At 51.7% G+C, this 27,867-nt stretch overlaps 1 protein-coding gene across 1 annotated transcript in view; it reads left to right on the forward strand.

The window, feature by feature from the left end:
* The first annotated feature begins 3,734 nt into the window (after positions 1 to 3,734).
* GRB10 (growth factor receptor bound protein 10) overlaps positions 3,735 to 27,867 on the forward strand; it is a 196,307-nt gene continuing 172,174 nt past the window's right edge. The window contains 1 exon segment of the mRNA XM_032642729.1: positions 3,735 to 3,875. The gene's annotated coding sequence lies outside the window, so the exon portion shown is untranslated.

Consider the following 27,867-nt stretch of genomic DNA (forward strand, 5'->3'; position numbering starts at 1 on the left):
TACCTTTACAAAACTCTGCAAAATACGAATTTCTGAAGGCAAATTAAATCTCAATAAAAACCAGACTTAAGAAACACCCTTCAGGCGACTACCTGGTTGTAAAGTCATCTGATTCAAGCTTCCTCAGGAAAAGGAGAGTTTTATATATTAAGACATCATAAGGAAAATGGGTTTCATGGAAATTTGACACAAGAGGTACAGGAGCCCAGGCTCAGGGAGACAGGAGAAAGAGGGTGTCTGTCTGGGGCTGACTTTCAGCCTCTCCCTTCACAGACTGAGGCTGGAGCAGTCAGTTGTTCCTCACCTGGTCTCTGGGGCCAGACCCCCTGCGGATCCCAGGTGCAGACATCTGGCTGACCCGTCCTTCCACCCACCAGCAAACACACACCTTGGGCCAAGTGTCATCAATTGCTGTGTAGGGACCAAAGAAGGGTGTGGGCATTGGGGGACTATGGACAGTTCCACATGGGGGGAAAATGTGCTGGTGGACCCCAAACAGACAGATCGGACCCTCCCACCACCTTTGGGTTAAAGTAGAAATGCCAGAGCATGATGGAGAAGTCCCTCCTTACCTTTGCACCCTGGTGTCTCGTCAAGCCTCCTGACGCCCTCGTTTGCTCTGGCCCGGTATTTTATGATGAAATGCAACTACTTGGTAAGTTCTTTCTTGGCTCTGGTAGGGCCCGGAAGTCTCCCTCCATCTGAGAGGTCTTTTCTTTGGGTCCCTCTTTGTGGAACTGACCATCTTGGATGCTCCGGGACTTGCTGGGGCACTGCTGCCTCTAGGAAACCTTCCTGGAATGCTGCCAGGCTCCCCACCTCTGTATGCCAGGGGCAGCCTGTATTTCTTATCCTGACCGCAGGTGGGTCCTGCCCCCACCAGTCCTTACCGCTGACCACCGGGTTCCAGCACTCCCTTCCTGGTGCACCCGGCTGTGTCCAGTGGGGCCGTAGGCCTGGCCTCCCCCCACAGGAGCGGGAGTGAGGCCGGGCCACTCTGGCCAGAGCATTTCACTGTCAGGGTGCCATTCACCTCATTCTCTTTTCCTTCATCAAGGCCGTTGGCAGTGTTTGAGCCGGAGCCCGGGCCCCAGGGCGCAGCATTCACGTCCTCCATTCATTTGCTCTGCTGATGCATTCACTTGCAGGATATGGCTTCCCAGCGACGGATGACATTCCCCCAGAGCGCCCACTGAGCGCCAGGCACTCCCCCTGCTGGGATGGCACCTGGTTATCCTTGTCCCATGCCCACAGTCAACAGGGGAGAAGGTATTAATCTATTCCTTCCTAATTATGTCTATCAAATTCTCTACTTCCAGCTGAAGGAGCCTCTAGCACATCCTTGGATAATTGAACTCACGATCACGAAATCCCGTTTTCTGTCCTGACGCCTAACTGCTACCAGTGCATTTCCCTCAAGTGAAGCTCTTGAGCCCAAAGCCACACCGCGTGGCTGGTTCTCCAGGGTAATTTGCATCCCACGTGGCTGTACTGTACGGTGGCAGCTTCCATCCTACCGAACTGGAGCACGCGGTCCCGGGGGGCATTTAGAATTTGCAGCAGGAGAAGGCACTAAGCTGCAGTCTGCCCACACGATCGGCTGGCCCGGATCGCCACACCGGGCACAGCTGCAGCTTCTACAGCCACAACCAGAGTGACAAGTTCATGAACTTGGATCATGTAGTCGTGCTGAGTGGGCCCTGCCCAGAAGGACCATGCAAGGTCTACGCGGAGCTGGGAAATGTGGGGAATGAGGGCCTGTCCTAGGAATTCTGGGGGTTGCTGTCACCATGAAAACATTTTGAGGACATTTATTTTCATCCCTTCTCAGTGAAGAGTAATGTTTGAAAACCCATACGTTTTCAGACAGCTAAATACGATACCTGACCCTACAGTGGAGGATCTTGGGATGGAGGGGAAAGAAATACCATAAAAGACATGGTCAGACCAACTGGCAAAACTGGAATATGGACCAAGAATAGATACACATATTTTATCAATATAAAGCTATGAATTTGGTAACTGTACCGTGATTATGTAAGATAACACCCCTACTCGTAGGAAAGACATATCAAAATATACAGGGGTAAGGGGTTATAATAGGGTATGGAACTTACCTACAAATGATTCAGGAAAAAATGTCTATGCATAAAGTGCTTTTCAAATATCTATTAAAGCCCGCTGAGTATCAGCCTTTCCGGCTGGTGCAGGCTCTCCTTGCTCATTGGAGCCTTTGGCAAAGCTGTAAGAGTCAAAGCTCATACGACTTTCGAGAAGTGGCCCAACTCTTTTTTAATCTTCTTTAATTTGCTCTGGATCCTTTGTCTACAACAGGAGTCTTTGTGCTCAGTTTGGTTCTTCCAGGAACTAAGCTCTGTCCCATTATTCCCTCTAGATTTTCATCCTTGGGGTTTTCTGAACTTGGACCAATGGGGAGATATTTTCTGGAGGCTTATTTCAGTTACAAGAAAGGATGAACTTTCATGGATAAATCAGGCCAAAGGTGGGAAAAACAAGAGCTATAAAAAGTGCCCTAAAGGGTTTTGGCAGAATCCTTATTCTGCACTTACCAGTTACTTGACCTTCGACAAGTTATCTAACCTCTGGGAGATTTGGTTTCCTAGTCTGTGCAGTGGGCATCTCCTAGTAACAAGTTCAGAGGGTTAAATAAGAGGATTAATGAAAGTTGGGCACAAAACGCATGCTCAGTAAAGGTAAGCTATTACTGCAGCTGCTTTTATAACATCAAATCCCAGAAAGACATAATTATTATCATCCTATTTGTATTATAATTTTGATTCAGTAGAGATTAATAATCATATTAATGATAATGGTTTCCACTAATTCAAGGGTTCCTTCTTACCAGTCGTTTTATGTTGCAAGTAACATCTCATTTAACCCCCAGGACATCACTCCGGAGGCGGGCTTATTAGCCCATTTCAAAGATAAGGACTTTGAGGCCCGGTGGCATTAAGAAAATATGCAGGGCCTCCCACTCCACCCACGCTCTGGTGCTGGCACTCAGATGGGGAAACCGTGGCTACGAGAGAGTCTAGGCTCCAGACCCGGCTGGCGGCGAGCGGACACTCGAGCCCAGGTTTCCCGGTCCCGGGAAGGACCGCAGCCCACGGCACAGCCCGTGCAGCCACCTCTCCTCCGTCCTGTCCTCTCGCTACGCCCGGGACGTAGGATCGAGGCCGCACAGTTCCTTCTTGACTTTCAAAGAATTCGCTTGCAAATTGCCTTCCAGGACAGGTCCGATGTGTGTTTCGCGGACGCCCCAGCCTGGGTGGTCGGGGTCCCGCGTCCGGGGGTCCCGGGGGCGGGACGAGGCGTCCCGGAGCCCCCGCCCGGCTGCGGGTCCCCAGCTCTCCGCGCCGGCCCTCGGCAGCAGCAGCGGCCTCCGGGAGCTCCGGCCACGCGCCCCCCGCGCCCCGCCCTGCGTCCAGGCCGCGGCCCCGCCCGCGCTGGCGCCCCCGAGCGGTCCGGGCGGCGGCGGCGGCGGGAGGAGGAGCAGGAAAAGCGACCGGGGGAGGAGGCGGAGGCGGCGGAGGCGGAGGCGGAGGCTGAGGCGGCGGCGGCGGCGGCGGCGGCGGCGGCGGGCGGGGCCGGGCGGGTTTAAAGCCCAACGAGGGGGTGGGGAGGCCGGGAGGAGGCAGGGAGGGACGCGAGCGGCGCGCTGCGGCGGGCTGGGCGCTCGGAGGCCGCGGAGCCCCGCGCGGAGCCCAAAGTTTGCGCGCGGTCCCCGGGCGGCGGCGCGCGGGGGCCGGGACCGCCCTGCGCGCCGCCCTCGCCCCGCGGGACCCGCGCCGCCCCGGCCGCGCCGAGGGGCGCGGGCGGCCAGGCGGAGGTGGCCGGGAGCGGCGCCGCGGCAGGTACGGAGTTGGGCGGCGAGCGCGGCGCCAAGTTACTTTGTGGCCGGCCGGCGGGAGGGCGGCAGTCCCGGCGTCATTGTCTGCGCGCGGGCCGCCCGGGCCGGGGACGCCGGGCGCCGCGGGGGCGCGGCGGGCGGAAGGGCGTCGCCTCGGGCCGGGGTCTGCGGCGCGCGAGGGCGGGGACCGGGCGCGGCGCGCGGCGTCTGCGACCCCTGGGAGCCGGGGAGCCCGGGCGACGCCCGCTGGAGCCCTCCTGTCCGACGCCGGCGGCTCGCGGGCCGGACCGGGGTTGGGGCGGGGCTGGGGGCCGCGTTGCCGGGCGGTCAAGGCCGCGCTCCCGGGCCGCCCGGAGAGTGGGCGCCGCGCGCCCCTGCAGCCTCCGGTGCGCCCGCGCCTGGGCGGTGGAGCCGGACCCTCCCGAGCCGGAGCGCGCCCGGGCCTGGGATCTTTCCCTCTGGTTCTGCCGGTGACCCCGCTGCCAGGGCCTAACCCCAAGTCGAGGGCGCGCGGGTTAGCGGCCCGCCAGCCGGGGAAATGTGATAAGAGCCGTGCCGTTCACAGAAGGCAGTTTCTGATGCAACTCTCGGCCTCTGCGATCTCCTCTCCCCACGCCTGCCTGGCGACGGCCCTCGAGCATGTGCGTTATGGAAATGAGGGTATTCTCCACTTTTTGTTGTGTTCGTCTTGTCTTGGGGTTGGAAGAAACGCCAACTTTCTGTCGTTTGCACTGACGAGGCGGTGGGTCACGTAGGGGAGCCACAGGTGACTTGGCTCGGGCCCGGACCTTTTCGGCTGCTTTCTTGCAAACGTTGTCCCCAGCTTCATTCAAGAGATGCGAAGAAAAGACCCAAACAAGTAGCGCTCGTGAGTAAACACGCGTTATTGCACAACTTTCTCTTTGCTGCTGTTTACGAGGCCAGGCCCAGGACACTTTGTTTCTGAAAATGCTGATTCAGCCGTTTGGAGCCCCCGAGTTTCAGAAATGGTGCTCTCTCTAACGTTTCGCTGAGTTTTACTAGGAACACATGTTGTTAGCACGGCAACAGGCGTTGACTGGGGTTTACAGCACCAAGCTGGACGGTTTTCACAAGAGTTGACCTAGAGTTCCCTTCGTTCTTTCCAGGAGGAAAAATGGATAGGATCTAGGTTTCTGTAGCAAAAGAAATTCTGACTTCTGGCGATGGTGGTGTGTTTTACGGTAGTATTTTATTAGGGAAAAAGCTCTGAAACCAAAGTGTTTCCAGGAATGATGGTAGATGACTGCGTTTTTCGGTTAAAAATCAGAACTCTAGGATTACTGCATATAATATTTGAGTTTTACTGAGGACCCTTGAAAGAGAAGGACCACACAGGCCAATCCCAGGATTACAGGAAGAGAATTTGAGGACAGAGAGAGTCACACACGCAGCAGGCTGCTTGCATAATTGAGAACTGTAACGAGGGATACTTCTGTAGCATTTCGCGTTTTGCGAGACGCGTTCAAACCCTAACTGCTTTTAATCCTCTAACAGCCTCCTGCTACCCATTTTACAGGCATGGAAACTGAGGCTCATGAGATTAGTTGTAATGCCCAGGGTCACGGGGCCAGCAAGTGCCAGAGTTATCACCAGAGCCTAAGCTTTGGGTTTTTGTTTTTAAACTCTGTTAGGTTCATCCTTCTGTACAGGTGCATCTGCCTCTAAAAGAGAAATGGCCCGTCCCTGTGCCGGTCACACACCCGGAGAACCCAGGAGACTCTGTTACCATTCCCGGGGCTCCCAGCCTTCCAGATTTTGGCCCTATCACCAGGCTATTATCAATGCCTTCTTTTGTCCACTGACTTTTTGTGCTTAAGTCCACATTTATTTTGGTAGGAAACTCTGATACCCATGAACTAATGAGTCTGAAACAGTAGTTACGTTTATTGTAATTAAAATCATGTTTTAATAAAAGCTGTGTCCCGCTGAAGTCATGTATTGCGTATTGCCCATGGTCGGCACTGCTTTGGGGGCAGCATTGGACTGGGCAAAATGCCATTCATTGTGGTCCAGGAACGCGGAGCTGGGCATGGGCATATTCATGCCAGCTACTCGTCCAGGGCTTGTAGGGTGGTGGCTGCCAGGATCGGAACCTGGGGCAGCCCTGGCCCAGTTACAGTGACCATCTCCGTGGCCGCTGACCCTCAAACGGGAGAGAGGAGCAAAGCCAGACTCTACGAGCTATTCCACGAACTTTTGATTTAGATGATGAGGCTGGTCTAAGACGTTACAACGTGTAGAAACCAGACTCCTGCTTGAACAAAGATTACCTACCATGTCTTCACTTTCATCTGACAGCTTTAGAAATTCTAGGTTGGTATATTTGATCAAACCTAATGCTTTCAAGGCGGCATAATTTAAGAAACTTATTTCCTTGGAGTTCTGTCCAACTCTTAACCACAGGGGAAGAGAACCGTGCACAGTGGTTGGCTGGCCTGCCTCTCAGAACTGTGAGACTGACCGCAGGGAATTCTGTCCTGCTTCATGGGGAGAAGCGTGTCCGTTTGCAGCTCGGGGTGTGATCCCTGTGTCTGTTTCTCAGGCCGTTAAACCAAGGTGGAATCGTGCGGGCCCATAAGGAGAAAACATTTGCTATGCTTTTCTTTTAAGTAATCAGTCATATGTTCAGAATTTAACTAAAACTTTTCCTGCCAGTTGAGAATTTATTTCACCTGTCTTTACTTTTTGCTTAACTGTGGATGTATGGGAGATTATGGAAGACGTTAGGGCATTCAAGCGACTTGGTTGGCAAGGCTTGGCAAACTGGTGCTTTGGGGATCTGGGAACCTCCTACAAGGCCTGTGTGCTAACTTCAGTGTTTATAACTGATCACACCCATTCAGGCACTGGCAGGTGTTTACTTTGTGTTAGTGTTTTAATGGCACATTTCTGGGGGGCTGTCTGTCCCCCCACCGTCTCCGTCCAGCGTCCGTGCTCCTGGTGACCATGGATCTTGTTAAGTGTAAGGAGATGAAAGCAGGTGAAGCTTAAAATCGCCAGGCTGCTGGCTTTTCTTTAATAATGGAAGGCATGGTATGACTGTTTTTTGAGCTGCCAACGAGAAAAGCCATGTCCCAGAGTTATCAGAAATCCTCCCAGAGGTAGAAGTGACTGCTTGTGACTTTCCGCTTTGGGGATATACCAACGCCAAAAAGCTATCCCTTTTTGCTCGTGCAGTGGGAGAGGTGGGCTTGAGAATGAGAGAAGCCTTGCTTGCCCAAGTGCTCCTTTGTCCATCTGTGAAAGGGATGGGTGTTGAGGTGGAAAGAGCTTCTCTGCCCCTTAAGTCATAGTCTTGCCCGGAATGCATGGGATGAAGTTGGTGGGTAATGACTGGATGCCACAGGGAAAACTAGGACATTGGTCCTGTTTCTCCACCATTGAATTTACATGTGGATTGGGGGGGAGGTTAGAAGACTGTTTTGATGGTCACAAATTGCAGTGCCTGAAAACATTCTTGAAGCCGATTGTATTTAAAAAAAAAAAAAAAAAGACATCTTGTTCCCTTTTGCTTTGCCCGGGTGGATGCCTGGTTCTTCCGTTTACTAGCTGGGTGAGCGGGTTAACTAAGCTTATTGGTAAAATGAGAGTCACAGGGGTGCTGACCTGTAGGGAGGGTGGGGTGCCTTTGGGATCGTGTGTACCTTGGCACGTGGCACGTGGGAGGGCTCAGAGACACTGCTTCTGTGACACTGAGCCTGTCTCAGAGCAGCTCGTTGGCTTTCCTATGAATGTGCAAGGTCTCTCTATTAATCGGAAGGGAGACTCTGCTTTTTTTGTATTTTTGTCTCTGCACCCGTTAGCTGTACAAAACCTTGTGGCACTGACTGAAACTGGCTTTGAGCGCCAGTCACTGGGAGCGAGAAGCCTCTCCTGGCCGCTGGGTAGCCGACAGTTTGAACTGCCCACAGGTAGGATGCTATGAGCAGAGGCGGACAGGTGGGATGGAGATCTCGCCTGGCCGCAGACCACTTGAACCAGACCACGGGGAAGAGCAGGCGTCAAAAACTGGTTCTTTGTGACCAGGAGCGAGAGGTGGGCAGTGGCTGAGATGCACGGGCTCAGACCGGCTGCGGTGCCGGGCGTCTGCATGGAGACAGCTAGGTGCAGGCACGGGCTCAGACCGGCTGCGGTGCCGGGCGTCTGCATGGAGACCGCTAGGTGCAGGCACGGGCTCAGACCGGCTGCGGCGCCGGGCGTCTGCATGGAGACAGCTAGGTGCAGGCACGGGCTCAGACCGGCTGCGGTGCCGGCGTCTGCATGGAGACCGCTAGGTGCAGGCACGGGCTCAGGCCAGCTGCGGCGCCGGGCGTCTGCATGGAGACCGCTAGGTGTAGGCATGTGGGGACACACGGTGTCTGTCATCAGGACCCCGGGGTCTGGAGTCTGCAGAGACGCTTAGCCCAGCTGGGACTGAAATGCACGTGGACTGCCAGTCCTGACGGGCTGACTTTGCCCCAGGGAGCAGCTCCTGCACCCTGTCCGAGGGCTGTGTGCTGGGCAGCCCTGCCTCTCCCTGAAGTCCGGCTGGGTTTTCGGGCCAGATCAATGGGCCCGGGCCCCAGCAGCTGCAATCTTGCCTAGTAATGTGGGCTCAAAAAGCACTTGGCATGGAAAGAGGTTGCTGTGTTTTGTCCTTCTTCACTGTGTTACTGTCACCACAACTGAAAGCAAGGTGGGCAGCTGGGACCCTCCATTGTCCTTGCGCTGCCCGTGGAACTGCCTGGTGACCTACTGTCTGGCCCTGTCTGTGAGCTCTCCGGTGTCTCACTCTGCAAGAGAGAATCCTAAAGAGCCCTGTCAGGTGGGTGCCAACAGGGAGGGGCCTTCAGCTAGCCTGGGTCACACTTGACATGCTTCTCAGAGGAGAGAGACTCTGAGGACTCACTTCTCCAGCCAGCTGGGCCTTTGGTTTCCTTATTGTTTTTTTTTTGGAAACTTTCATACCTGGGAGTGTCTTCTTCCAACCTTTTATGAGTTGCAAACATCCTTTAATCTAAAGACTTTTATTATGCCCCATTTCTAATAGTAATCTTAGGGTTCCCTGCTCCAAGAAACTCATTGTGACCAAAAAGCTACTATGAACTGAGGGATGTTTAAATTCAGGAGTTTGTACGGTAGCATCATGCACGTGGGAGGTCTCCCCTGGCCTAAGGGTGGTGCCTGCACTAGATGCAGGACACTGCTTAGGAGTCTTCCTGTGGGCTGGGAGGTTGAGCTGGGTGATGTCCTGGATGGACCGGCACAGTCTGTGACTATGCTACCCAAGAGCCTCCAAGTTGCTTTTTCTGGAATGCTGCTGTGCTCCTCTAAAGAACTGTGTAGATCTCCTGGAGACCGCTCCAGGGTGTCTAGATAAAGGAGTGCATGAGACCTTCATGGCATCTCCCTAGTGGAGGAAGGGTAAGGCAGGACAGCTTCTTCTTCCCTAGTTGGGCCGTTCCTTAACTGCAGGCATGTCCTGGCCCTTCTCGCCGCCGCAGGGCCTGCAGGGCCACGGTGGACACAGCCAGCCTCTGTCGTGTCCTGCTCTCCCCAGGTGGGGCCCCGTCTTCTGCTTTTCTGGCCTTCCCAAGCAAGTTCTGTCCATTTGAAGGGTCACTGGCTTCCTAATCCCTCAACACCCAGGGCAGACTTCGGAAATTTAGTTTTTTTAATCAGTGATAAATGTACATAGTTTAAAGAGTCAACGCCCCAGAAGTAACCAGGCTTATCAGCCGACCTTTTCTGTATTCACCTTCATGTTTCTAAGCAGATGTCTGTATAATGTATTGTAGTTCCTTGCTACCTTCCTTGCTGCCTCTCCACCCTCCCAGACCCCGGCTTCCCGTAGGATTCTTTGACTTCCCTGCTTAGAAGGTGAGGAGGCCGACCTCTGTCCCATCATCCTGACCTGTACTTCCTGTCTCCCATTGTCTCTATGGTGAGATTGGCTGGACCAGCACGCAGTGCTGACGCCATGGCAACAGCCCTAAACACTGCTGGTGGAGCCAGGTAGTGTGCTGTGATCACTTTCTCTGTCTTGCAGGATGCCTTGCTTTCTTCTGGAGTTGTATTTGCATTTGCTTAGTAGTTTAGGTACTTATCACTCTTGACCCCCACCCCCACTCCAGGCTGACACAGGTGTGCAAATATTCTCGCAGACACCGGAGGTATCCAGCCAGTTGTGTCTTTGGGAAGCAGCCTCTTGTGTGCCTTTCGTCCCCAGGTGCCTGGCTGCCCTCCAGGCTCCCTGCTCAGCTTTATCCCGGCCTCTTCCTTCTCCATCACCCTGAGCAGGCCCTTTGTTCTCTTCCTGCCTCTCATGATTCCTCTTTCCTGGTTTCTTCCCACGATTTGATGGAGACCATTCCATAATAGCTTCCAAAAAAGAGGTGCATGCACAGTTTTTGAGTCCTTTTGTGTGTCTGAAAATGTCCTTACCGTGTACTCTTCACTCTTCAGTGTTTTTTATTTTTCCTTTTTTTTTCATGTCTGGAAGCTTGTAGGATTTTCTGTTTGTGCCTTTATTCAGAAATCCCTCGTAGATGTGCCTGGTTGGGTGTCTGCGTCTATCGTGCAGGGTACATCAAGAGCCCCTTCAAGCTGGAAACTCAGATCCTTGGCCCTGGGACCTGGTTTTGAATTAATTCTTTCATTTCTTTTTTTCCCATCTTCCTCTTCTTTTTTCCTACAGTTGCTTTTATTAGCTGCCCGGACTGGTTCTCTGATTACCTCTTGTCTCCTATTTGAATCTGTTGAGTTCTTCTAGGTTGTGGAGTATATCATCTAGACTTTTTAACCTTTTTACTGGATTTTAAATTTCTGTTTTCATTTTTAATTTCTAAGGACCTCTTTATTTCTTTTTTGATTAGTATTTGTATGTAGAATTTATTTATTTATTTATTTATTTTTTGTGGTACGCGGGGCTCTCACTGCTGTGGCCTCTCCCGCTGCGGAGCACAGGCTCCGGACGCGCAGGCTCAGCGGCCATGGCTCACGGGCCCAGCCGCTCCGCGGCACGTGGGATCTTCCCGGACCGGGGCACGAACCTGCGTCCCCTGCATCGGCAGGCGGATTCTCAACCACTGCGCCACCAGGGAAGCCCCTATTTTACTTTTTTATACTAGTCCCTGCTCCCTTTCTTTCCCAGCTCTGTATCTCTAGATAGTTCAAAAGCTCCCCGGCAAGTGAGAGAAGCTTTCAAGGAAGCAGCAAGGGATCAAATCACATCCTCTTTGCTCACTTACACCCGTTTAAGAGGGGATGAGGTGTCTGACAACATCCTTAAGGAGTACCCAGTTCAAAGTTAATATTTATTTGTTACATTTTACAAAGTGCAGAGAATGGTGTAGAAGCTGAGATACAATGGAGAACTAACACTTACCATGTGAGGGCCAGAGTGAACTTTCAGGCCTCTTCTTATTTTTATTTTTTTTGCGGTAAGCGGGCCTCTCACTGCTGTGGCCCCTCCCGCTGCGGAGCACAGGCTCAGGACGCGCAGGCTCGGCGACCATGGCTCACGGGCCCAGCCGCTCCGCGGCACGTGGGATCCTCCCGGACCGGGGCACGAACCCGCGTCCCCTGCATCGGCAGGCGGACTCTCAACTACTGCGCCACCAGGGAAGCCCTAGACTTTATTTTTTGGAGCAGTTTTAGATCCACTGCAAAACTGAGCAGAAAATGGAGAGATTTACCCCCTGCCCTCAAGCCTCTCCACTGTCAACATCCTCCACCACAGTGGGACGTCTGGTACAGTCAGTGAGCCTATAGCACAGCGTCATTACCCTGAATAATTCTTCTTCTTTTAATGGTGCAATAATCTGATTTCATAGATGCATTATTTTTTAAAACCTCTTTCTGGATATATTAGTTACCTTTTTTTTTTTTTTCTTACATAGTTTCTTCTCTCCAATTTTTGCATCATTTATTTTCCTGCAGGTTTGGGTCTGGCGTACCCAGAAAGCAGAGCCTATGGCAGGCAAGAACTTGCGGGTGTGTTTTATGTTTTATTTGGACGTGCAGGGCTGGGGAGGCAGCAGTGAGGGAAGGGGGGGCCCTGGGGCTGGTCCCCAGGCAGCTGCCTGGGCGAGTGAGAGGAGCCCGTGGTCCATATTGTGATTCCCCACTGGGGGCGGCAGGGGGGAGGGGAAGAGCTTCCAGTCGGTGCCCATTCCCTCCATGGAGCCCTGGGTGCGAGCCTGCAGGTCCTGGGTGCAGGCCACGTGGGCAGGCCGTCCCAGGCCTTGGGGCTTGTCGCGCCTGAGCCCTGGTGGTCGCCCCAGCAGTGGCCAGACAGAGACCCAGACAGGTGAGGCTGATGGGGTGGTGTCTGACCCATTAGGCTTTGCTTAGATGTCGGGGGCCCTGCTGTGCCGTCAACATTCAAAGGCGTCCCTGGGAGGCTGATGGTGGGCCTCGGGGTACGGCTCTCTGGTTGCCCCGTTGTGTGGGGAGCCCCCGGTGCTCCAGTCTTGGGTCTTTTCTCCTCGGAAGGGGCCAGACTGTCTGAAGAAGCCTCTTTCCATCCCCGCGATGTGGGCCTGGGAGCCCTGGAGCCGTCAGCCGTCCCATCAGAGTCAGCAGCACTGGCCACCTGTGCTCAGTGTGGTACCGGAGGCCACAGCCCTGTCGCTGCTTCAGGAGAGAAACCCACCTGCTGGTGGTGCGAGCGGGGCACCGAGGGGTCCAGCTGAGCCTTGGACTTTCTGTGAATGCTCTTGTCTTCCTTGCTCCTGACCCTTGGGCCTTGTGCTGTGTGGGGCCCCATCTCCTCTTCCGGCCTGGCGTTCAGCACACGCCATCCAGCCTTTATGCCTTTTAAAAGACTCCCTTTGGAGGCCCTCTGTTCCCAGCCCAGAGGCTTCAGGGCGCGTGTGACCAGGCCGAGGAGCGCACGTCCAGGTTGAGAGCAGCGGGGTGGGGGAGGCCGGCACACCTAAGCCACCACCTCGAGGGACAGCAGACAGGCCTCAGGTCTGGATCCCGAAGGAGAGCTGGGTCTCCGCTGCCAGTGACTGGCTCTGGGACCGTAGGAGAGTTAACCTCTGAGCTCTGAGCACTGTGATTTCCTCTGGATTCTCAGGGTTGCATCCCCTGCCTTGGTTCCCTCTGCAGCATCTCCACCTCCCGGAGAGGCCAGGCCAGGCTTGTGGCCTTGCCCTTGGGGTTGGATGCCCTGCTCTCAGCTGCTCTCAGAACTGGCCTCCACGGCTTTCATTTGATTGACTTTAAAACATTAAAATAACGTGGCCCTGCTCACCGTGGAGCCCCTCCTCTGGCCACTTTGTCCTGGGAGCTGCACATCGGTGGCTTCTCTGTGCGTCTGAACACGGCCCCTCGATGCCACTGCCCTCCCCGCCAGCCCTCCACTCCCCAGTCCCCGTACCTGTGAACACGGTTCAGCATCCAAGTTCACTGTTCTAAGTGCCATCCCAGCCCTTCCCGCCATGCGCTTCAGGAGGGACTGTGGTATCCTTACTACCTCGGTCGCCTTGTGCAAGTCACTTACTCCAAGCCTTCTTTTTTCCTTCGTTTGCTTCAGGGTTGTGTTCACATTTGTGTATATAGAGTTGTATGTGTGTGATGAATTTAAAGTGACTAGCACAGTGCCTGCTCCACACGCAGTACTGTTATTTCCTTTGTATTGTTTTAGAGGGAGCCCCGCTTTCTGCATGACATCCGGTAGCTTTGCACTTGTGGCTTCAAGAAATAGCCTTTCCCTTCCTTCCCTTCCTTGCTGGGAGGGCTGTGAGAGGATTCTGACCCTGGAAAACCAGAACTGGCTGGCCTTGGTGGGCACACGACCCCCGTCCCCCAGGTGAGGGGAGCGAGTGGAGGTGCCCAGTCACATGTCTGCCTGATGTTGGGTCTGAGATTCCCCCCCACCCGGGGCTCTGCATGGTTTCACGGGTGGGTCAGGAGGATTTTGGCATCTGACAGTGGCCAGTGTGTCCTTGTCCATCAGGGTGCAGGTAGCCCCGGGGGGTTGTAGATGGGATAACGGAGGGAGGAAGGGGTTCTTTGGGATTGCCTTGAGAACCAGGGATCCAGGGGATGCGGGGCCTTGGGGCATGACCTTGTCACATGGAGTTTGGTCCTGGGATTCCTGTAGTGAGCCTCGACCAGGCTGTGCGCTGCCCCTTCCTTAAAAGTGCCGTCCCCTTGAAGTGGAGGAGTGTGGTCCTAGGACGGGGGGCCGGGGTTCCGCCGCAGGGTCCTGTGTGCACGTGATGGGGTGAGTCCTATCGGGCACGTTTGGGAGGCAGGGTGGTACCCACTCTTGCGGGGTTGTCTTCCACCCTTCTCCGCGTTGGAGCACATTAGGCTGTGTCTAGGGGTGCTCGGGACCCCAGGATCCGGTTTTCTATTCTGAAGGCTCCTGACTGGGGCGGAGCCGCGCGGACCCTGGTCGCGCTCCTGCCCTGCGCACTGCGCCCTACTCCTTAGTACCCGAGCCCTGGCTGCGGGAGTGCAGCGACCCCGTGCGGCGGCTCCGGCACAACCTGTAGCGGGCTGGCACCAGGATGCGCCGGAGTCCAGCCCACGGTGGGCTCTGTTCTGGTCCACGCCCCGGCCGGGAGGGACCAGCCCGGGGTCACCTGCACAGGCCCTGGCGGTCAGCGGCGCACCGTCTTCGCTGTGCCTTTTGGTGGCGGAGGGTCTCCGAGGGGCGCGCGTTCTCGGAAGCGCGACTCCTGGACCGGTCTCAGGCCGTGCCGCCGCCGGAATCCAGGATCCCACGGCCTCTGTGGACGTTAGCCAGGGGACAGTGTTATGTAACCATTTGTAATCTTCATTGTTTAATGTGTAACAAGTAGTAACTGCACCCAGATAAGCCCGTCCACTATCTCTTAGCCGAGTGGAGGGCAGTGGGTGTGGGAACCGCTGGGGAAACGAACAGATGGGGCTTCTGGGAGAACGGGACTTTTTTCTCTGCTGAAAATGGAATGCCAAGACCTGGCTGGACTTCTTTTTTTTTTTTTTTTTTAACATCTTTATTGAAGTATAATTGCTTTACAATCGTGTGTTAGTTTCTGCTTTATAACAAAGTGAATCAGCTATATATATACATATATCCCCATATCCCCTCCCTCTTGCGTCTCCCTCCCTCCCTCCCTATCCCACCCCTCTAGGTGGTCACAAAGCACCCAGCTGATCTCCCTGTGCTATGTGGCTGCTTCCCACTAGCTATCTATTTTACGTTTGGTAGTGTATATATGTCCATGCCTGGCTGGAGTTCCTTTAACTTCGATGGCAAGTGTAATCTGGCATCAAAGCCTCAGATAAACACATCTGGTCATGTTGCGTCTTTGCTCGTGAGCCTACGCTCTCATTGGGGGACACCTCTTGGACCATTAAGGTCAAGTGAGGCAGATGTCGGGGAGATCTCACCCTCTTGATGGGGTCCAACTAATTGCCCCAAACACAGGTGGGACTTCCTTGCCCGCCCACTTCAGAAAACAATCTGATCACCTGTTAACACGTGGATTGTCCCTTTGATCAGCTGCCATTTGTCGGTTGGTGGCAGGAGTCCCTGCCAGGGTGTTGATAGAGGTCTCACAGGAGGCACCGCGCACAGCGCACAGGTGGCTATTGTCTTGCTGTCTGTACTGCCAAAGGTCTCCCTCCCAGTGAGTGAGCAGGAAGTGGGCGCCTTCGCTCTTTGGTCTCTGTAAGGATGAAAGGCGACCGGCGACCGATCAGGGATTTTGATGATGCCCTAAGGTGCTGAGCTTCAGGTGCAGTTAGAAGTGGCCCCCCGGGGATCAGGCCACTGCCTTGACTCTGGTGCATGTCTCTGCTCTTGGGCCTTCAGTGTCATCTGCGGGGCTGTCCCTGTGTGCAGAGGGAGCAGGTCATGACCCCTCTTCAGCCGGGACCTACGAGCTCCGTGTGTTGGGTGGGGATGCAGGTGGCTCGTGGGGATTTTGCTCTCCTCTGGTACTCCGGAGCATCGGGTGGCGAAGACCCATAGGAGAACACTTACCTAAAATTTGGGGTACTGTACGCTGAGGTACGGTCTCCTTGTGGGGTGCAGTGGGCGTCAGGGTGAAGCAGGGACCACGGGTACTGCCCTGGAGGGTTGCTCAGGATGTGTACTCGCTGCTGAAAAATGCACTCGATAGAATTAACAGCCTCCCACTATCTGTTCGTTTTCATTGGGGGTTCAAGGAATTCCTGAATGGAATTTCCTTGGCTGCGTCTGGGAGCTGGCTTCTCAGTGTGGTGCTGGTGGCACCTTGGCTGTTGGTCTGTTTGTCAATCACATTTGGCCCCTGTGGCCATGGAAGACCCAGTGGAGGGTCCATGCTCAAGTTGGGGAAGGGTTTTGAAGACTGCTCCAGATGGCTGAGGACCTGCTGCATCCGTCCTTGGACAGATGCTGGAGGAGCCTGTCTGCCTCCTTCGTCTGGGCCCGCCCCACTTAGCCTGAAAGCGGGGCCTCCTCTGGAGGAAGGGGAACCGCAGCAGAGGGATGGCGTGCGTTCACCCAGCAATAAAGAAGTGACATAAATAAGCTTCAAGGATATATTGTACAGCGCAGGGAATATAGCCAATATTTTATAGTAAGTATAAGTGGAGAATAATCTATAAAAATGTTGATCACTGTGTTGTACACCTGAAACTAATAAAATATGGTAAATCAAGTATACCTCAATTAAAAAAAAAAAGTGATGTGTGTTTTTCACTTATTTTCCTGGAGGGCACTGGCAAATCTCAGTATGGACACAGGTTAAATATTAACAGTGTCTGAAAACAGCACTTCTTAAACTTCAGTATACCCATGAATCTCCCAAGGATGCTGTTAAATGCAGGTTCCAGTTCAGTGAGGTGGGTGGGGCCTGACCACCTACGTCTCTGTCCAGCTCCCAGGCCGCACACCTGCTGCGGGTCAGGGCCTTGTTTTGTGTACTAAAGTCGATGCATTTCCTCTCCCTTTATCTTCAGGTTCTTTTTCTCTAGAAATTCTCTGAAAAGGACACTTTACCTTCCTTGTAAGAGCTGTTATCACTGATGCTATTACTTTAGTCTGAGAATTTTGCTGAGAATTTTTAGTGATTAGCCCTACGTTGTTATATGTGGCATTCTGTTTTGTTTTATTTATTTTGTGCCCTTTTTAAGATTAATTTAAAAAAAATTTAATATAATTTATAAAGGTTACGCTCCATTTACAATTATTACAAAGTATTGGCTATGTTCCCCATGTTGTACAATACATCCTTAAGCCTATCTTACACCCAGTAGGTTGTACCTCCCCCTCTCCCCATCCCTGTATTGCCCCTCTTTCCCCCACAGGTAGCCACTAGTTTGTTCTCTGTATCTGTGAGTCTTCTTCTCTTGTTATATTCACTAGTTTGTTGTATTTGTTAGATTCCACAGATAAGTGATATCACACAGTATTTGTCTTTCTCTGTCTGACTCATTTCACTTAGCATAATACCCTCCAAGTCCATCCATGTTGCTGCAAATGCCACTGTATCCTTTTTTATGGCTGAGTAGTATTCCACTTATACGTGGCATTTGTAAATGTGCCCATACTTTATTCCATTTATAAATATGGGCACAGAGTCCTGCTTTGACATTCACTTGGGTTGCCGTGGGTTTTATTCAGTGGTTTCTCTTTTGTTTATGATGAGAGAGAACTTTGAGAAAGGTTTGCAGCCTTTTGCATGGTCTAGAAGCCCTGCCTGCTTTCATTTTAGGAATGTAGGGTTTGTGGCCCCATTGTGGCCTTACTGCTCTTGAGGCCCTGCCTAGCACCTTTACGTCTCAGCATCGGGTGAAAACCCGGGGTGACCTCAGGTTGTGGAGAGAGACAAGTTCTGTGTCCCTAGGAGACTCCCTGTCCGTCTTCTGTCAGCCTGAGCTTTGCCCTCTACTGGATCCTGGGGCCGGGTGGTCTTTCCCATTAGGGGAGGTGGCCTTACAGCAGCTTTGGTCTTACTTGCATCTGTGAGCCTGTGTTCTCTGGGTCAGGCTCCACTCTGCAGTGTCACCTCTTCTACCTTTTGAAGAATTTTGCCCCCAACATCCTTCCTTCTATAGCAAGCCCTTGGGAACTTTTGTGTTCTTGCCTCCTCGTTGGTTAACACGTGCATTGAAGGACCCCACGGGGCTTTGGACTTCGCTCCTTTGTCGTCTTTTATCAAGCATTGTGGTGATGTTGAACAACTTAGTGTTTCTTGAAGGTTAACACGTGCCACAAGGCAGACTCTTTTCCGCAGGGCCTGCACCATACTGCATTCCCATCAGCTGTGCACAAGTGTTTCAGTTTCTCCCAAATCCACACTAATACTTGGTAATGTCCAATTTTTCTTTGTCTTTTTCCTTTCTTCCTTCCTTCCTCTCTCCCTCCCTCCCTCCCTTCCATCCTTCTTTCCTTCCTTCCTTCCTTATAATACCTGTCCTAATAGGTATGAAGTGGTATCTCACTGTGGTCTAGATTTTCTTCTTCAGTTGTTGGCACTCTCCATCTATCCTGGATATTAATCCCCTATCAGATATATGACTTGTAACTATTTTGTCCCTTTCTGTGGGTTATCTTTTCACTCTCTTGTCTTATAGTACACAAAAGTTTGTAATTTTGATGAGGTCCAATTTATCTATTTTTTTTTATTAATTATTTTTGGAGTAGAGTTGATTTACAATGTTGTGTTAGTTTCTGCTGTACAGCAAAGTGAATCATTTATACATATGCATATATCCACTCTTTTTTAGACTCTGTTCTCAGATAGGTCACTACAGAGTATTGAGTAGAGTTCCCTGTGCTCTACAGTAACTTCTTATTAGTTATCTATTTTATATATGTGTGTGTATGTCAATCCCAACCTCCCAATTTATTCCTCCCTCCCTCCCCCCTTGGTAACTATACATTTATTTTCTACATCTGTGACTCTATTTCTGTTTTGTGGATAGGTTCATTTGTACCATTTTTTTAGATTCCACATATAAGCGATGACATAAGATATTTATCTTTGTCTGACTGACTTCACTCATTATGACAATCTTTAGGTCCATCCATGTCACTGCAAATGGCATTATTTCATTCTTTTTAATGGCTGAGTAATATTCCATTGTATATAGGTGCCACATCTTCTTTATCCATTCATCTGCTGATGGACACTTAGGTTGCTTCCATGTCCTGGCTGTTGTAAATAGAGCTGCAGTGAATGTTGGAGTACACGTATCTTTTTGAATTACGATTTTCTCTGGATATGTGCCCAGGAGTGGGATCATATGGTACCTCTGTTTTTAGTTTTTTAAGGAGTTCCATACAGTTCTCCATAGTGGCTGTACCAGTTTACATTCCCACCAACAGTGTAGGAGGGTTCCCTTTTCTCCACACCCTCTCCGGCATTTGTTTGTAGATTTTTTTGATGATGGCCATTCTGACCGGTGTGAGGTGATACCTCATTGTAGTTTTTTTATTTTTTAATTCATTTATTTTTTTATTATTTTTGGCTGTGTTGGGTCTTCGTTGCTGCGCGTGGGCTTTCTCTAGTTGCTGCGAGCGGGGGCTACTGTTCGTTGCGGTGCGTATGCTTCTCATTGCGGTGGCTTCTCTTGTTGCGGAGCATGGGTTCTAGGCACACGGGCTTCAGTAGTTGTGGCATGCAGGCTTCAGTAGTTGTGGCTCACTGGCTCTAGAGAGCAGGTTCAGTAGTTGTGGAGCATGGGCTTAGCTGCTCCACGGCATGTGGGATCTTCCCAGACCGGGGCACGAACCCGTGTCCCTTGCATTGGCAGGCGGATTCTTAACCACTGTGCCACCAGGGAAGTCCCTCATTGTAGTTTTGATTTGCATTTCTCTAATAATTAGTGACAATCATCTCTTCATGTGCTTTTCAGCCATCTGTATGTCGTCTTTGGAGAAATGTCTATCTAGATCTTCTGCCCATTTTTTTGACTGGGCTGTTTGTTTCTTTGATATTGAGCTGCATGAGCTGCTTGTATATTATGGAGGTTAATCCCTTGTTGGTTGATTCGTTGGCAAATATTTTCTCCCATTCTGTGGGTTGCCTTTTCATTTTGTTTATGGTTTCCTTTGCTTTGCAAAAGCTTTTAAATTTAATGAGGTCTCATTTGTTTATTTTTGTTTTTATTTCCATTACTCTAGGAGATGGATCAAAAAAGATCTTGCTGCGATTTCTGTCAGAGAGTGTTCTTCCTGTTGTGTCCTTTACTTTTGGTGTCGTATCCATGAAGTCATTTCTAAATCCAGTGTCACGAAGATATTCCCCTCTGTGTTCTAAGAGTTCTAGTTTTAGCTCTTATCTTTAGGTCTTTGATCCATTTTGAGTTAGTTTTTGTTTATGGGTAATGTAAGGGTTCACTTCATTTTCTTGCATGTGGATATCCAGTTTCCCCAGAATCATTTGTTGAAAATACTGTCCTTTCCCCATTGAATGGTTTTGGCATCTTGTTGAAAATTTACCCACCATATGTGTGAGGGTTTATTTCTGGGCTCTCTGTTCTATTCCATTAGTCTATGTTTGTTCTCATGCCAATACTACACTGTCTTGATTACTTTGTAGTAAGTTCTGAAATCAGGAAATGTGAGTTTTCCAACTTTGTTCTTCTTTTTCAAGATTGTTTTGGCTATTCAGGGTCCCTTGAGAACCCGTATAAATTTTAGGATGGCTTTTTCTATTTCTGTAAAAATGCCAGTGGGATTTTGATAGGGATTGCATTGAGTCTGTAGATTGTTTTAACATTTGATATTTGATATTAAGTTTTCCAGTCCGTGATTTAGAGATGTCTCTTCTTATTTATGTCTTCTTTATATTCATATAGAAATGTTTTATAGTTTTTCAGTGCACAAGTGTTTTGCCTCTTGGTTTAAATTTACTCTTAATTATTCGATTATTCTTGATGCTGTTGTAAATGAAATTGTTTTCTTAATTTCCTTTTCAGATTGCTCATTGTTGGGACATAGAAACACAACTGATTTTTGCATGTTGATTTTTTATTCTGTAACTCTGATACATTTATTAACTCTAATACTTTCTTGTGAGTATGTGTGATTTTTAAGGTTTTCGACATATAAGATTATGTCATCTGCAAACAAATAATTTTAGTTCTTCCTTTCCATTTTGGATACCTTTTATTTCTTTTTCTTACCTGCTCTAGCTAGAACCTCTAACACTATGTTAAATAGAAGTGTTGAATGTGGACATCCTTGTCTTGTTCCTGATCTTAGAAGAAAACTTGCACTCTTTCACCACTGAGTTATGGTGTTGGCCGTGGGTTTTCATATATGAAAAGCTTCCTCTGTGGCTGAACATATGGTCTATCCTTGAGGAGGTTCCATGTACGCTTCGGAAAAATGTGTATTCTCCTGTGGTTCGGGGGGAGTGTTCCATGTGCGTCTGTGATGTTCAGTTGGTTTACAGTTTTTCAGGTTCTCTGTTTCTTACTGACCTTCTGTCTGGTTGTTCCCTCCATTACTGAGAGTGGAGTGTCACAGTCTCCACCTAGTAGTATCGTCCATCAGTCTGTCTCTCCCTTCAGTTGTGTCAGTGTTTACTTCATATATTTTGAGGCTCTTTTCTCAATATATCATGTCCTTCTTTGTCTTCTGTAATAGTTTTGACTTACAGTACGTTTTGTCTGATGTCGGTATAGTGACCCCAGGTTTCTCTCTCTCTCTCTCTCTTTTTTAATATTAACATGCAGTATCTTTTCCCATCTTTTTACTTTCAACCTGATTGTGTCTTTAGATCTAAAGTGAGTCTCAGCATATGCTTGGATTATGTGGGTTTTTTTTTTTTTCTTTCTCCATTCTATCAACATCTGCCTTTTGACTGGAGGGTTTAATCTATTTACATTTAAAGTAATTACTGATAAGGAAGAACATCTGCCATTTTTCTGTTTTTTTGGTTTGTGCATCTCTTCTAGCTTTCTGTCCTTTATTTCTCTAGAGTCCTTTCTTCTTAGAATGACCCTTACGTTTTAAGAAAGACTGCTAAGGTGTGAACAGTCACAGAGTAAATTACATTTAGGAGAACGTTTTACAAGACACCCAAACTTAAGTTGGTTTTTATGGGGCCCTTGCTATCTGGTCCCACTGCCGCTGGGCTGGGGTGATGGAGAGCTGTCTGCAGAACTCCAGAACTGCTGGGACGAGATCCCGTGCTGCTGTTTGGGAAGGAACAGAACAAGAACTTGACTGGGTGGGGGTGGATTCCTTCCGCGTAGCTCTGAGTTTACAGGGTTGCATGTGTTCCTCAGGACAACGTTGCAAGAGAGAGAGCCTTCCTCCTGCAGATGGGGAAATGGGAGCCCTCACAGTCAGATGCCTTGTTCAGGGTCAAGTGGGCATTAGTGGGAGAGTTAGAATTGCCCTCTCAGGTCTGTGGACGCCAACTCCATCATTCTCTGTATCCCTGGATGCCACCACGGAAGGAGGAGGTCGTGTGTTTCCACCAACGAATGCATAAGGATGTGTGTGGCAGTGTAACCTAGCAGGACCCCATGGGGCCTTCCCGGGACAGGCCTTCCCCGTATCCTCTGCTTTAGCTCCTCTCTGAATTACCTAGATAATAGTGTTTGATGCACATTTCCTGAGTTTTGCAGATGTGAAAACTGTCCCCACCAAATGGAAGAACTACCTGATGACCATGAGCCCATAGCCCCGGGTCTCCTGGAGCCTAAGGGCTGATAAGGTGAACTCCCATAACACCGTCCTGTAGCCTCACCATCAGCCAATCAGAGAATTATGCGCGGGCTGATCACATACCCTACGACCCGCCCTCTCGCTTGGCCAGGCTTTTCAGGGCGTGAGCCCACCACACCTCCTTGCATGGCCCTGCAGTAAACCTTGCTCTGCTCCAGACGGTTCAGTTGTTTGGCCTCACTGTGAGTCGGGCACACAGACTTGCATTAACAGTGAGAGGAAGGACCTTGTCCAAGATGTGTATTCTTTGCTCTCAGCATGTGTAAACGTTAAAGGAAAAGGTAAGTAAATTCATGGCACGGTGCCTGACACACAGCAGGTCTTCATCCATTTCCCTTTCCCTGGGGGAATTTTTCAGGAAAGATTCTGTGTTCTTGACAGTCCCGGGACTCTTGGGTTCAGGACGGTCTAGGAGCTATTAAATCTAGAGGCAGGGGTGCGTTTTGCCCTGTACTGTGATGTAACATCATTTCACCTTTGTTTCCAGGCCAGGTGGCCACCTTGTAGCTTTGCGTGTTGCAGCAGAGGCCTTGGGTTTTGAGGCCTTATGGAGGCTGGAACCCCTCTTGCCCCACTACGCTCACAGTTCTGTCCTTTCTTTATTTCTCACAACACTGGCGATCGTTGGGGGTGATTGCCAGGGTGAAGGAGGCCTCCTGCATGGATCTCCATCCCCCGAGGCAATCTCACTTAGGCTCCGGTACGTTACTGCCGGCTTTCAGGGCACACAGATGCCATTTGAGTTCACTGGACTTTTTTTTTTTTTTTTTTTTTTTGCGGCACAGGCGCCGGACGCGCAGGCTCAGCGGCCACGGCTCACGGGCCCAGCCGCTCCGCGGCATGTGGGATATTCCCAGACCGGGGCACAAACCCGTGTCCCCTGCATCGGCAGGTGGACTCTCAACCACTGCGCCACCAGGGAAGTCCTCACTGGACTTCTTAAAGCCGGGCAGGGTCACGTGGGGCCTTCCCGAGGTGAGGACGTGCGCGCAGGCACTGGTCCTCTTGGGCCTGTTCAGGGTAGGACTCCTGAGGCTGGAGATAACAGGTATTACAGAGGCTCTTGCCCTATTTAGAAGAGTCAATCTCATGTTCTCAGGTCAGCAATAGATCCTCTTTCCCCTTCTTAAGCGGGGTGCAGCCCCGGGATTGGTAATCCTCCCGCGGGAGCCCGGAGCGGGGAGACACCGTGGTCCCAGGGCCGTGGGCTCCCTGGTTGGGGGAAGGAGGCGCCCCCGGGATCAGCGCTGTTGGGGGCAGGGGTGTATTGTCGCTGTTGCCTTCGGAGCTGCCCTGCACTCTGGGTCTGCACTCGGCTACCCGGGTGGCCTGCCCGGCCTGCGGCTATTCTAGAACTCTGCTTGAAAACTGGAAATACTGGACGTGTGACATTTCCCTCTGCTGCAGCCCATTTGGTGGCTTATTTGGGGGGCGGTGGCGGCGAGAGGGGAGGAAAGAAGGTGCTGAGTGACTCAGAGCCTTGCATCTTGCCAGAATCAGCAAGGGACCAGCCACAGTCAGGGGACGAGCTGGGTCCGCCTGTGCACCTGGAGGAGAGTGCCCTCCACGTGGGCTCTGGCTAGCGACTCTTTACAGGGCCACGTCTGGGGTGCGGAGTTCTGAAGTTCAGTCTCATTTTGAAGAAAATGGGAAGGGAGGAAGAAGTCTCTGTGGGTCTTGTCCCAGGAGAGACAGGAGAGCTGGGGGCCTCAGCATTGGGGCTGGGACTGTCCCCCTGTGGGCAGGGCCTGGCCTGGGCGCGGTGGCTGCTTTCAGGAACGCTTGACGCTCTTACAGGTGACAGAAGACCTCGAAGAGCTTCTGTTCACGTGGCCCTGTGTATTGCTATTTATCATTTTAGAAATGAAGATAGAAATTTAAAAAATACTGTTCTGTAAAAAGAATAATAAACTCACTATATGTAAACCTAAGCAACATCTTTTAAGAAAAAATAACTATATTTTTCAAAACAACAGAAGTTTAATGAGACTTGACAGCATTTTACATTTTGTAAATCCCTTTCCCGTCTGGCAGGGGGTCCTGGGCTCAGCTCTGCATCAGTCACGTGTCATGTGGCCTCCAGGAAGCTCTGGGATGCAGTCGGGAGGGACCAAGAGGGAAGGGACGGGTCACATCGTGGTGTCTTGCAGGAGGTTTTGGAACAGGGGCTCAAGATGCTGGGGTCCCCGCCCCCTGGGGAAGCTGGAGGAGTGCCCGGCAGGGGCACCAGCAGTCCCTTTGATTGGTTGCTTGTTTCTGTTGTGTCACCTATAGCTCAGAGAGGCCTGAAGCCTCCAGGTCCAGAGTTATTGAGGCCACATAAAGGGGAGCCTGGGTCTTCAGTCTCCTGGCATTCTCAGGCTCTTTGGGAAGTATGGAAGCCAAGTGGAAATGATGGTGCCAGGAGCCACGTGTCAGCTGAGGTGATCTGCGCTGCTCAGATGGGTCTGGGGAGTGGGTGCGGGTGTCAGCCTCCACAGGGTGGCAGGAAGCTGTGCACGACCGTCCAGGCTGCGAAGTGCGGGCGGTTCCGATGTCAGGTCCAGCTGCATTTGCTGAGCGCATCCTGCCCGTGTGTCACCCGGTGTGGGCTGCCCTGTCCTAGATCACGGTTACAGGCGGGGAGTCTAAAGAGTCTCAGGTGCCTCCAGGAGCACCTTGGAACCAAGGAAATTTCACCAGCGGAGACCAGGAAGGCAGAGGGAGGTGGCGCTTTTTATCGGATGCGGAAAGCGCGAGCTGTGATGAAGCATAGGGACCAGCGTTCTCTTCCTTCTGCCCTCTTCCTGCTGGGGCATCGGAAGGCCCGGGATGCCCGCAGCCTGGGGGGCACGAAGGGCCCCAGTGTGCTGCTTGGAGACCTCAGAACCCGCGGGGTGAGGGTGGGAGCTGCAGACCAGGGCCTGAGTGCCTGCAGGGTGGGGGGCCGGGCAGTCTTGGCCACGGGGCCTGTTTTTCCTCTGTTGGGTTGAGCTGTTTTTACTCACAACACTTCTGACACCAAATGTCAGGTTTTGTCCTCCCGACGTCAGTTCTCCGACTGTCTGGGCACCAGTTGGGTGTCCTACAACTCAGCTCAGCCCTGACACCGTCTGCCTGGAGGGAGAATCGGATCTCATAGGTTAAAGGGCCTGAAACTACCCCGAGGGATTGTAAGGGACACAGCTCGGGAAAAGCCAGACGGGAGCAATGCATGAGGTGAGGCATGGGGGTGGAGTGCACCCCTCGCAGCCCCCCAGAGTGTTCACCAACTGGGAATCTCCCTGAACCCTGTCCTTGAGGGGTTTTTGTGGAGGTTCCAGTCGGCAGGTACGATTGATTTACTCATTGGCCGTTGAATTAATTGGGTTCATTGAGACTAAGATGAATTCAGTCTCCAGCCCCTCTCCCCCACTGGAGGCCATAGGATGAGGCTGCAAGTTCCAACCCTCTAACTATGCCTCCGCCTTTTGGTGACCAGCCCCGATCCGATCCTGAAGCTGTTTAGGGGCCCCCAGCTGCCTGTCACCTTATCAGCGTACAAAAGACACCACTGTGGAGATCCCCGGAGTTAGGGGCTGTGCCCCAGGAACTGGGATGAGACCAGATACTCATTTATTCCTTTAGCATCCAGGTAACGAGTGAGAGCCTCAGAGCACATCCTTGGGGTGTCGACAGCCAGTGAGCTTGGGAAGCGTGGAGGGCCAGGGCCGGGAGGAACATGGGATCGATATTTGCACAGAAGCCTGTTCCAGTCGCTAACGCAAGTGGTTTTGGTCACAATGAAAGATTCCTTCTTGAGTCTTGATACTGTCTTTCCTCCCATGAAGCTCCCTGTGTGGAGTGATGGCTGACCTTTTCTGAGCATTTCGCATCACAGCCATGGCAGACAATAGAATTCTAACAAGATTTAGTAATCTTTATAGGAGACCATTTGAAGTTAGTCTGTTGTGACTATTTTCACAGTTCACATCGCCGGGACAAGGAGAATGAGATGCAAAGTGTGAATTTTGATGCTGGAACTGAAGTCGGAATTAGCTTTGCAGTGGGAGAGGCGGCGTCGGCCCTCAGACTCTGTCCACGTGAGGAACAGTAAATATTCTGAGGTGCACTCACTGAACGCAGAGGTGGGCTTCAGAGTGATGTGCTTGGGACGCCAGGCCCCCAGTCGCCATCTCGCTGGTGAATAAGCTCCCCCTTTTCCCTTTCCTTTGCCTCTGTTCCGAGGGGCAAACTTTCCCAGGTGGGAGGGGGGACCTGATCTTCGGTCAGTGATGTGTGAACGGCTAGGATTCCTAAAGAAGTTAACGCTTGTTTAGGGCTGGTCCCTGTGGGGATTATCAACAGCTGAGGGTCCCCTGCTGGATACCTGAGAACAAGTTCATTTCAAAGGTGTTTCAGCCCGTGAGTGCCGTTTTTGCAGAATCGATAAAAGCAACGATCGGGCACGCGTGCCGTGCCGCAAGCTGTTTCTCTTCCCACATTATCGTTCCAGGGTCTTGACAGTGATTTGGCCACACACCTGTATCTTGCATGGATCGCCCTAAAAACAAGGTTAGGGACCATGTTCTGATGGTTCTGTAACTCTCAGTGCTAAGGTTGAGGACATGGTGCGCACTCCGTACATGTTGGGGGAGTTGGATTCAGGAGAATTCAGGAGAAAAATCACGAATTTCAGGGCCCAGGTGAGCATGTGAAAGGGTGGTCAAGGAAGGGGGCACCAAGCATTCGGCGGTCGGCTGTGAACTCCTGGGTTGCTGATAGACTCGGGGTGGTGCGCCGTCTTCAGCGACAGGACTGGCGTAGAAAGAACACGCTCTTCCTTCAGCGGAGTCGATTCTAAGCTGAGATTTATTTGGGGCTCGAGGTAGCAGTGTGAGTTTTCACCCTTTCTACACAAATGACTGCAGCCGGGTAGAAACAGAATTGACTGCCTAGCCCCCCACATTGGCTTTTCATACGACAGACCGCTCGTACTATTGCAGGTTGTCTGCTTCACTTACGTGAAGGAGAAGGGCCCCAGCTTCACCCCGTGCCTGCGTTGTCCTGGCACAGCCATTCCTAAGTCGCTGGGAGCAAGTGCTGGGCCAGGAGAGGATGCAGGCTGGGCGCGTGTGATGTGGCCGCTGTGTCTGCAGTTTGGAGAACCCAGCACTTTTTTGCCCAAGTAAACCCTCCCTCCGCAGGTGCGTGTCTGAGGCCCTCCTCACACAGAGCGGGAGCCTGCGGTTCAGAATGCCCCAGGGATTCTGCTGCCCACGGGGCCGTCTCTCCAGTCCCAGGCACACGGAACCGGGTCACTGGTACATGACAAGGGCGCAGTGGGTGGATGGGCCAG

The sequence above is a fragment of the Phocoena sinus genome, chromosome 9 (genome assembly GCF_008692025.1).
Source record: "Phocoena sinus isolate mPhoSin1 chromosome 9, mPhoSin1.pri, whole genome shotgun sequence".
Classification (NCBI taxonomy): Eukaryota; Metazoa; Chordata; class Mammalia; order Artiodactyla; family Phocoenidae; genus Phocoena; species Phocoena sinus.